Source organism: Centroberyx affinis, unplaced genomic scaffold (genome assembly GCF_046629955.1).
Source record: "Centroberyx affinis isolate AG114_WGS23_722 - 3 ecotype Tasmania unplaced genomic scaffold, CSIRO-AGI_Caff_v1 ptg004328l_1, whole genome shotgun sequence".
Classification (NCBI taxonomy): domain Eukaryota; kingdom Metazoa; phylum Chordata; class Actinopteri; order Beryciformes; family Berycidae; genus Centroberyx; species Centroberyx affinis.
The window spans coordinates 19,314-28,882 of NW_027282034.1; positions in this window are offsets into that span (position 1 = coordinate 19,314).

Genomic DNA, 9,569 nt, shown 5'->3' on the forward strand with positions numbered 1-9,569 from the left:
CCTCCAGACCAGTGGTTCTCAAAGTGGGGTCCGGGGACCCCCAGGGGTCCGTGGCACTCTGCCAGGGGGATCGGTGAAAAGTTTTCAGATTCATTCATTTAAATTATCATGATATGAAAAAAAGTTTTTTTGAAATGCACTTCAAATTCAAATTAGCACTTTTCTCCTGATTTCCCTTTGATATTTTGTTTAGGTACAGTGTGACTTGCTGCTAATTGATTGTTTTATGGGTATTCTGTGTTGAGATGGTGCAAATATTTTCAATACATATCTAATATCTTTCTAATACATTTCTCTTGTGTTGTTCTTTCACAGAACTAAGACTATAGAAGTGTAAAAAATAGGCTACGTCAGATTATTCCAAGGGACATACATGTCAGGTCAAGTCAATTTTTATTTATATCGCCCAAAATCACAAATCAGAATGAGGGGGTGCCCAGTATATTCTCTATCTTGTCCTTGGCTGAAAAACAGTTGAGAACCTGTGCTCCACACGGCGGCGCTCCTCCTCCTCCTCCTCCTCCTCCTCCTCCTCCTCTTCCTCCTCCTCTCTCTCTCCCGGCAGCGTTTCCTCCTCCGGCACAGAAACAGAGCAGCAGCCTTTTTTTTTTTTTCACAGCTGCTTCTCGCTGCCTTTGCTCTGTCATCCACACCCCCCCCCCCCCTCCTCCTCCTCCCCCCTCCACTCCTCCTCCCCCGTCAGGACCCTCCCCCTCCCTGCTCCCTCGGGTGTGTGTGTGTGGAGGAGGGGGGGGCACCACCACACCCTGCCAGCCAATCAGGGCTCGGCTCCACCTGCTCCATCACATCATTAGTTTCCAAGGCAACAGGGCTCCCCTCTCTCCTCCCATCCTCTCTCTCTCTCTCTCTCTCTCTCTCTCTCTCTCTCTCCACTGAAAGGTGCCGCATCATCATCCTTCCCATCCGTCCATCCCATAAGTGAGCTGGTGGCTAGCAGTTTAGCTTTAGCCTCTTTCCTGTTAGCAGCATCTGTCTCTCTCTCTCTCTCTCTCTCTCTCTCTCTCTCTCTCTCTCTCTCTCTCTGCAGTGGGATTGCCATAACATCCCAGGCACCTCCCTCTCTCTCTCTCTCTCTCTCTCTCTCTCTCTCTCTCTCTCTCTCTCTCTGCATCCTCCGACACTCAGGAAGAGAAGAAGAGAAGGAGATGGACTAGAAGAAGAAGCAGAAGAAGAAGAGGATGTGGTACGTACTGCTGAAGCTGCTTCTCATTTCTCTGTTTTGTATCGTACATCTGAAAGAGGGTGTGTGTGTGTGTGTGTTCATGACTGTGTGTGTGTGTGTGTGTGTGTGTAGCCTTAATCCTGCAAGGAATGCTGATTTAATGAGCTGTTTGATGCGAACGCTCCCAGAACGCTGGCAGAGACAGACAGAGAGAGAGAGAGGGAGAGAGAGAGAGAGAGAGAGAGAGAGAAGGGGCGAGAGACCATGGGGAGCTGCTGCAGAGAGCGAGGGGGAGGAGGACGAGGGTCCCGGCCGGCAGGCAGGACGCCCCGGTGCTTTTGTTATGGAGGCCTGCTGCAGGAGAGGAGGGTCCGCCTGCTGCATGCATAAAGAGGCCAGACTGCCCCGGTCCGGCCAACACCTCGCTCCATACCGCTGTGTGTGTGTGTGTGTGTGTGTGTGTGTGTGTGTGTGTTTTGTGTGTTTGAGCAGTTTGAAACCACGTATGTGAAGGTAAATCTGTGTCAAGGACTTCGTTTCTGTTTCTGTGGCTGCTCCTGCTCCGCGTTTCCTTCACTTGTATTTACACAGTATGACTTGATATATAAGCTTTAATTATTATTTCTATAAATTTGGGATTCACACACAGGATTTAGAGGAAAACGGCGACGGGTTTCTTCGCAGTTAACGGATACTTTGGTTCTGTTTATCCCGCTGTTGTTGTCCGCATTGATTTGTCCCATTTTTAGACTCTGCTGAAGTCTGCCTGGGTGGGAAATTGTTGTATCACCGCTGAACCAGATGCTGCTGCTGAGGGTTTTGCTGGTTGAAGACAGCAGTGTGTTGTTTACCAGCAGCAGCAGCAGCAGGGTGGGATGCAAACCTGCTTAGCTGCTGCTGGCGACCGCACCACATTTTCCAGTAGCACACAGGAAGTGATGTAACTGTCTCTGGGGTTATTAAAGTAGGGTGAGGGCCTGGCCTGGGATGTCCGAGGGAAAGGGTTGGGATGGGGTGGGGTGGGGGGGGGTCAGAGTCGTGGGCTTATCAAGTGGGCTAGTACTGATGTGTGGATGGATTGAGACCAGATCGTGACACCGGATCGTCCCGGTGGTCGGAGGTCTCAGTGAACGCGACGGCCCAGGACCTTGGTCTTCCTCTCTCTCCCAGTCTTACCTGTCTCTCTCGACCCAGAACACCTTACGTTAGCCCCGCCCACACCCCCAGACCGTAGCCTCGTCCCTTAGCCCTTGGCCTCTAACCGTTAGCCCTTAGCTTCCATCTCTTAGCCCACAGAACTTGAATGTAGGCCTATAGAACGGTCCTTCCACTGTTTGTCATGCTAATTTGGCTAGCGCAGAATAAAATGGAGATTATGGAATTTTAAGTGTTAGTTGCTATGGTGACGACACAAGTCTGGACATTACGGCTGTAAAGTCTGTCACACTGTGAGAACTGGGCAGATGAGTCTGTTAGCAGACTGCTAAAAAAACTCAACTGAAAGCTAACGTTAGTGACGAGGCTAACGTAGATTCATCAAAGACTTACTCTCTCTAGCTCCTCTAGTCAACATTAGCATGTTAGCATGTAAGTCGCTTTATACAGAAGCTAGTCCAACGGTTGACAGCAAAATGGCCGCCACTCCGACCGTCCAGGAGTGTTGATTTGAATGGGAATTCTATCCATTCAAGGCCCTTAGCCTCTAACCCTTATCCCCCAACCGTTAGCCCCCAGCCTGTAGCTCCAGTGCTAGCATGGCTAACACTAATATATCCAAAATGTCTAATGAGTCAGACTTCTACTGATTCTCTCTATATAGAAGGACAAAATGACTCAGGAGGTTCTGCAATTAGACAGGAGCCACTTGTGTTTACTCAAGTCAATTCAGGTCAAGTCAAATTTATTCATAAAGCACTTTAACAAATCCTTCACAAAGTGCTGAGAGGAAAAACCTTGTTGCTCCTGTGAGGTGCCTGAATCAGAAAGAATGAACAATGAAAAGAAATCAGCTGCTCCTTTTTCTTCATCATCATCATTCTTTTTTTCTTTTATGAACAAAAGACACAACGACAGATTTAAAAACTAAGGCTATTCATAGTATTCCCATGATGTCACATGCATTTCCTACCACAATACTGACAGCTCATTGGCTTGTGGTTTGTCATTTGATTATAATCACCTGCTAATTTATTACAATCACCTGTTATTTTCCTACCAAGATGGCCGTGTGGTGATGTAACGGAACACTATGAATTCAGAACTGAGGAGTCCAGTTTTGCAAACTCGGGGTGCAGTTTCCCTCACAACACCTCTGGCCTGTTCCAGCCTTAAAGACTTTTACAGCTGGTCTCTCCAGACCGAGGCCCGTCTCTCTGTGCAGGACAGTGACTATGCTTACATGGACTGCAATAATCAGACTATTGCAGCTTCTACACTAGATGGGAACATGTTTAGCCGCCCACAGACGCCATGACATGATCAACATGCTGTATTTTGGTTAACTGTTAGTTAATTACTCACGGTTTGATGATCCACGATAGGGCTGCAACTAACGATTATTTTCATTGTCGATTAATCTGTTGATTATTTTCTCGATTAATCGATTAGTTGTTTGGTCTATAAAATGTCAGAAAATGGTGAAAAATGTGGATCAGTGTTTCCCAAAGCCCAAGATGACGTCCTCAAATGTCTTGTTTTGTCCACAACCCAAAGATATTCAGTTTACTGTCATAGAGGAGGAAAGAAACCAGAAAATATTCACATTTAAGAAGCTGGAATCACAGAATTTTGACTTATTTTTCTTAAAAAATTACTCAAACCGATTAATCGATTATCAAAATAGTTGGCGATTAATTTAGTAGTTGACAACTAATCGATTAATCGATTAATCGTTGCAGCCCTAATCCACGATGGTTCAAGTGGTCCAGGGGTTTGAATGGGTCCTGAGAATTGTTGGGTTAGGCTATAAACTCCCCAAAATAAACAGGCCTTTTTTTTTTAAATAAATCAAAACCAGTGGGGAATAAACGAATTCACCAAACAAAACTAAGATTAAACCAAACAAAATAACCAATAAACACGCGGCGGTTGAAGACTGTATCTCCGTGGCGTCTTCCACAGTTCACCAGTTTCAGCTCACCTGCCTTAATGAAGGGGCTCCTGAGATCAGGTGAGGTCAGGTGATGCCGTACGCTTGGTTTAGCACCAACAACTACCACTAGATGCTGCCAAACTATTTACACTGAAATAACTGAAAACAATAGGAAATTATAAGAGCTTGTTAGAAATGGCTCTAACATTGATCTTATCCTAAATAAGACAGTATTTCGATTAAGGTGTTTACATGAGTTGCTTATAGAATATTCCATTCATATTCCCGTTTACATGCTACAGAGCAGAGTCCGATTAATGACTGAAGACGCACGCCCACATTACGTCCCTACGCCCGAGTTTCCCTCCAGAATTTAACCTGAAACCCTTTCTGTCATGTTGTTTTCTGTCATGTTGTTTTCTGTCATGTTGCTGCCGTGGTCGGGACAAAATGTTGGGACTTCTTTTTACCGGGGGCAGCCATCTTTTCTTCTGTAAACAAGTTGCGCAACACTCGCTGGAAGCTGGAGCATGTGTCGTCAAGCAGTCGGATTGCCGTACGTGTCGCAAAATGCTGCAAAAACTCAGATACTCAGTGCGATTTAAGGTGTTTACATGTCTACAATGCACTTCAATAATGCGACTAAGATCAGAATACTCCACATGTCTTAATTCGACTATTGCTTACTCCGACTATGACCTTATTCGGGTTAAGGTAATCAGAAAATGCTGTTTACATGGCAGTTTCTTATTCAGAGTATTGTCTTAATCGGGTTAATATAATATTGCAGTCCAGGTTAACGTGCTCAGTGACAAGCTGCTGTGTCACCAGCCTAGATTTGTGCTGCTGCTAGAGTAGACAGACTTACCAGTAACCAGCTAACATCAGGGTATCCAATTCCAGACAGCATATCACCAAAGAATCACAATCATATACCAATATATTTCATCCTTCATCCTGTACTGTTTTTGCTGAAGTTTCTCATAAATTAACAATCCTCCATCTGTCTTTTTTTAAAAGTTTAATATCGCTTTCACCTTAACTTGTAATTGATTTTCTTCCAGTCCCTGCAAATGGATGATAGCGCACCTATTTTTGAGATTCAAAATTCGTATCCAATTACTTTCGTCCGTGTCGGTGTATTTATATACTCGATATTAACCCTTTATTAACCCTTCCTGTACCTTCACAATGTTACAGATACTTGTAAGAAGTGCAGGCTGTGTACTCAAAGCTCTTATTTTTCCATTTATCAGCCGATACCGATTCTCTACATGAAGTAACTGCCGCCCAAAGCGGGGTTCAAGGCTTCCCGCTTCTTGTTCGTGACTAAGTTCGAAACTTAGTGTTTTATATGCTTAAATGTGTATAGATATTTATGAAATTTGATACCTAGCCTGCTTCACACTCAGCTTCATTGGTCTGATACTGGGAGCCGCCCAGTACATCCAGTCTTATTCTCTGCTTCTCTGGAGCAGCCGGGGATGAAACGTCATTTTGAGAGCATCTTGCTTCTGTAATGTGATGTATTTCCTGTTGAAACAGGATGTTGAGGCAGGACATAATGCAGTGAGGAGGGGTCATTCAAAAGCCTAAACCAATGGAATACGAGTCGAGGAGAGAGAAGCAGTTTTATTTGATGGGAGGGGTGGGGGGGCAGGACTGTTCAAAAATCTGTTATGTTTTATTGGTTGGAATTTTTCTGTCGCCACTGTTTTTCTAAAGTCACCACTAAAGATTTACCGTTTTCCAGGATGGACAAGTAATGGGATTTTCATATAAAAATACAAGAAAACACTAATTTTGCATTTTATTTTTGTAATTTATTGTCAAATAGGTGTATATTATAACATGGAAAATTAAACCATGAAAGTGTGATCATTCAGCTGTGGCCTGTGTGTGTCTGTGGGGCCACGCCCCTTACTCAAGACTCAACACATCTTGTTGCTGCATTGCATTCTGGTCTCTCTCCTGCTCCTGTGGGTGGAGAAATTGGTCTCTCTCCTCTTCTACGATGGATTTCTCCCTGTATGATTGTTGAACGTCTCTTGGTGCAAAATGGCGGCTCTAGAAAGAAGCCCTCGCTCTTTGATTCTGAGGGACTGACACCAAAACCTGATGTTTACCGCTGAGGTTTTACATCCTGAAACATTTTCTCATATCAAACTCCACTGGAGCTGCTGGAAACATCTGGAGGTGACGTCACCTCGTCTGCGATTGGCCGGTTATCCACTGAAATAAGAAAAATACACTAGAAGAGTAGAGTCAAGTAGCATCGAATCATACAGCAGGTTCTATTTTGCTGCAGTCAGTCCTGGACCCAGTTCAGACCCAAACTGCAGATCTTGAAGTGGCTCCAGCTCCTGACAGAGTTTCAGGTGTTTCAGTGAGTCACCACTGACTCACTGAGCAGCATGTTAGCCTAAGCAGGCATGGGTCAAAGAGTATTTGGCAATAATTCTTCATTTTTAAACGGCATAGATTACTGCGTGGGTAGTCATCACAGAAAAACATACCAGACTGACTTTCAGATACTTTCATGTGACATTTCTAAACTTTGTGGCAGACCCCACCCGCCTGGCACCCGAGGAGGACGAAAACAAACCATAAGTATGTGCAAACTATGAGCTATTTAACCCGGGTCTGACTGGCTATGTTTACATGAGACGTCCGTTATCAACACGATTACTCAAATTAGTTTAGTTTGAGTTTATTTATATCAGGGACCATGTACAAAATACATTAATCTCAAACAAAGAGAGAAGATGCTTTGGACCAGATTTAGCTGCTAGCTAATTTCCATCTGTAGTCCCTGGGCAGGTGAACAGAAACAATAAAACATATTAAAAATAAAAATAAATCAGGTTTTGGGTCGTAGCCTACTGTATGTAAAGTTAGAATAACCCATTAGGATCATACTCTGATTATGAGAAACCTGGTTTAGACACCTGGCAGTCTCCCACATGGCATGAAACATCTTACTGCTTTCACTTCTGGGTTTTGCTGTCTGCGTGAACTCAGATTTGCAATGTTGCATTTTCATGTCAACACAAAATATGGCAGCGAGCAATCTTTACTCATTTCTTTTCTGCGTATCAGGAGGCGGCCAAACTGATCCATCAGCAAACTGACAGAAGTATTGACTAAATAGATTTGTGTCTGTTGGGTTTGTTCTGAGCGTCAACATGGCGGCGAGGCAGAAGAACAGGAAGCTTTGCTCATAATGAAGAAACAGACTCTACAGTATAAATTCAATAAGAAACTGAGCTGGAAAACCTCCAGTCATCCCAACGTCACACCAGGCTTTCTCTGGTTTATCTTTGTTTCGGTCGGACCGTCTCTGTGTTCGCCGCTAGTTTTTACAAAACAAATGTAGGAACGGCTCTGATTGGCTGAACGGACGCTGAGGAATCCGTCTATTCAGAAAAGGCTCGACTGGGTTGAACTTTCTGTCCGTCAAAACGGATGGAAATCTGACAGCCGGAGCGTCATCAGTCCTGTCTGACAACAGTGGAAATGAACTGAAATGAAAGGAGACGGACAGACAGACGGATCAGAGCGGCCGCCGCCTTACAAGTGAACTGCTGCTCAGTCAAAGACGCTCGCTGGCAGCTGAACCTTCTCAGATGTTTTTTTTGCTGACAGATCATTCTACTAAAGAAACACCGAATGTAGACTGGAATCAGTGGTGGAAGAAGTACTCAGATCTTTAACTTAAGTAAAAGTAGAAATACCACAGTATAAAAATACTCTGTTACAAGTAAAAGTCCTTTATTCAAAATGTTACTTAAGTAAAAGTACAAAAGTATTAGCATCAAAATGTACTTAAAGCAACAAAAGTACTCATTATGCAGAATGGCCCATTTCAGAATAATACAGTATATATTATATTATTGAATTATAATTATTGATGAATTAATGTGTAAGCATCACTTTAATGTTGCAGCTGGAAAAGGTGGGGCTGATTTCCACTACTTTATATACTGCTGGGTATCTTACAGTAATCTATAATAATACATCACAATTTATTAGTTGATTATATTTTGGATTGATAATCTGAATCTGCAAAGTAATTAGTAACTTAAGTTATCAAATAAAGGTAGTGGAGTAAAAAGTACAATATTTCTCTCTGAAATGTAGTGGAGTAGAAGTATAAAGTAGCATAAAATGGTAATACTCAAGTAAAGTACAAGTACCTCAAAATTGTACTTAAGTACAGTATTCGAGTAAATGTACTTAGTTACTTTCCACCTCTGACTGGAATGTTCTGTTAACTGGTTTATTCATGGCATCAGGGAGACTCGGGCTAATCGCAGGGTGTCAAAGGTTCATGTAAACACATCACCCGTACGAGACCTTCACCGGAAAAACGGCCAACAGCCGGGTTCCTCTGGCATGTAAACGCAGCCTCATTTACCGTCTCTGTCTGCAGCCTGATCCAGCGGCCTGATCCAGCAGCCTGATCCAGCAGCCTGATCCAGCAGCCTGATCCAGGCCCGGGGGAGGAGGAGGGGAAGAGGCTGGCCCACAATCTGCTTCATCACTGTAACTGGGAAGAAAGCATGACTGCATTGCGTGTGAGCCTAGCTAAAAAAAAATCCAGGCTGCTTTTCCTGAAAAGTCGACATTTTGGTGATGCGACGTTTCCCTGGCCTTTTCCTCCATGATAATAATAAATTCCCTGTTCCTCCTCCGCTGCTGTAAACCATCCAGGGGCCAGAGGCAGGATGATAATCTGCTGCTGCACCATCCAGACGGCAGGTTAGGGGGTCCAGCCGCTCCCCGTCACCCCGACTCCACCGGTTACATCCTCTAGTCTCTAGTCTGACTAGCTGCAGCCTCAGTGTCTCCTCCAGCTTCTCCCCAGGTCCTGTCCTGTCTCCTCCAGCCCCGGGGGGGAATGTGCAGGGAGGAGACCGGCTAATGATCTGCCTCATTATTATCATTATCATTATTATTATTATTATTATTATGATGGCATGAGTTTACAGTACAGCCCGCTTCACCATCCTGACTCTGCAGCCCCATGCTAGTCTTTTATTCCTTTAAACCCTGTGAAGAGGGCAGGGGAGGGTGGGAGTCGTGTCGGAAATGTTTTATTTTGCAAGTCAACATGTCCTGCCGTATGAAACGTTCGCTGTCGTTATCTTTTAAAAGTATATTTGCTGTTTCATGAAGCTTGAATTTCCCTCTAGGATAATAAAGTTTAACTTAACTTAAACGTATGTTAGCCGAGCCTTTTCCTCCATATTTGAGTGTGTTTACGTGCACATTAATATTCTGAATATGAGCCTT